Below are 1,318 nucleotides of genomic sequence, written 5' to 3'. Positions count from 1 at the left end.
TTGCTGTCCTGGTAGTGGATTTGGAGGAGAGACACCAAAGGAGAAATGTGAGTGAAGGAAGGGTTGTAGCAGGAGACCACAGGTGGGTGGAGAAATAGGGCACAACAGCCTAGGAAACGCAGTGGGGTTCCAGAGGAAGTCAGTGGCGGGACACTTTTTGCTCTGTGTGCACTTAGGAGCAAATGAAACAAGCCCTCACTTGACCTCCTGTACTCCATCTCCGACCCCACCCTTCCTTGCACGAGACATAGTCATTCACTGGCTCCATTAACGGTAGGCTACACGCGGAGGGAAGACGCACAGAGCGATTACTGCTGAAGCAAAACTCTTGGCAGTGGTGGGATTCGAACCCACGCCTCCGAAGAGACTGGAGCCTAAATCCAGCGCCTTAGACCGCTCGGCCACACTACCAAGCTGAGTGGTTTCCGCTTCTCCATTCTTTCAAGTTATAGCATTGTCCTTTTTTAGAGCTGCCCTTGGGATGCTGGACTCGAAGCTCCGATTCCAGGCATCACTAAAGACGCTAAGGGAGAAGCTCCCAGGAACGGCGTGTATTTGCCTTTCCTCCTTTCCCCAGTCCATCCGCCCACTCCCAACAACTCCCCTCACTCCAGGACCTAAAGGGGGAAAATCTTTCTTAAAACCAAATATCCGCCCCGCAAGCGAAGCTCTTAGAATCCAGAATGCAGCGACTAAGGACGAATGAACTTCTGATTTAGATCCCAGATGCCTTGAGGGGAGTGGTGGTCGTGGTGAATAACGAAGCGCAAAACTTGCCCTGTCACCCCTGCACGCCACGACTCCATTTCTTCGCTAGACTTTGAGTTTGAAACTGTCCGGTTCTGAAACCGGGAGAGGAGTCTTCGAGTCGCCAGGACTCTGAGGTCGTGCGTGAAAGAACAAAGAAAACACCTTGTCTCCTGGAGACCCAAAACGCAAAGAGCCTGAGCCAATCCATGCCGTGTCCCCAGTCTCCGCTGCGTGGTGGCTGTCGTGGGGGGTGGGGGAGAGTGCTGAGTGGAGGTGCCCTTCCCTAGGAACTGAACCCAGGTTGATGCTGGAAGCAATCAGGATCCTTTGAACCAAGAGTGTTCCCTCTCCCCAGCCTTCCCAGATGCCCAAGCCTGCAGCCTCGGGTCAGGAGCTAAGGAGCAGGGACAGAGGGATAAGAAAAATAGATTCGCACAGTCACCCCCCTGGCCGTTGGGAAGAGTGGGTACACCTCAGTTCTCCAAGTGTTCGAGTTCTACCATAAAGTCTCCTAAACTAGAATTTCCACGCTCCCTGTAGGAGAAGGTCTTGCTCTCTTTGACTACAA

At 53.1% G+C, this 1,318-nt stretch overlaps 1 non-coding gene across 1 annotated transcript; it reads right to left on the bottom strand.

Moving 5' to 3' along the window:
• Positions 1–329: 329 nt before the first annotated feature.
• TRNAL-UAG lies at positions 330–411 on the bottom strand. The gene has a single exon. It is a non-coding gene; the product is annotated as a tRNA-Leu (tRNA).
• Positions 412–1,318: the final 907 nt, after the last annotated feature.

The sequence above is a fragment of the Carlito syrichta genome, unplaced genomic scaffold (genome assembly GCF_000164805.1).
Source record: "Carlito syrichta isolate Samal-C Ts95f unplaced genomic scaffold, Tarsius_syrichta-2.0.1 Scaffold211256, whole genome shotgun sequence".
Classification (NCBI taxonomy): Eukaryota; Metazoa; Chordata; class Mammalia; order Primates; family Tarsiidae; genus Carlito; species Carlito syrichta.
The sequence above is the reverse complement of the archived record's forward strand: the minus strand, read 5'-3'. Positions and strand labels throughout refer to the sequence as shown.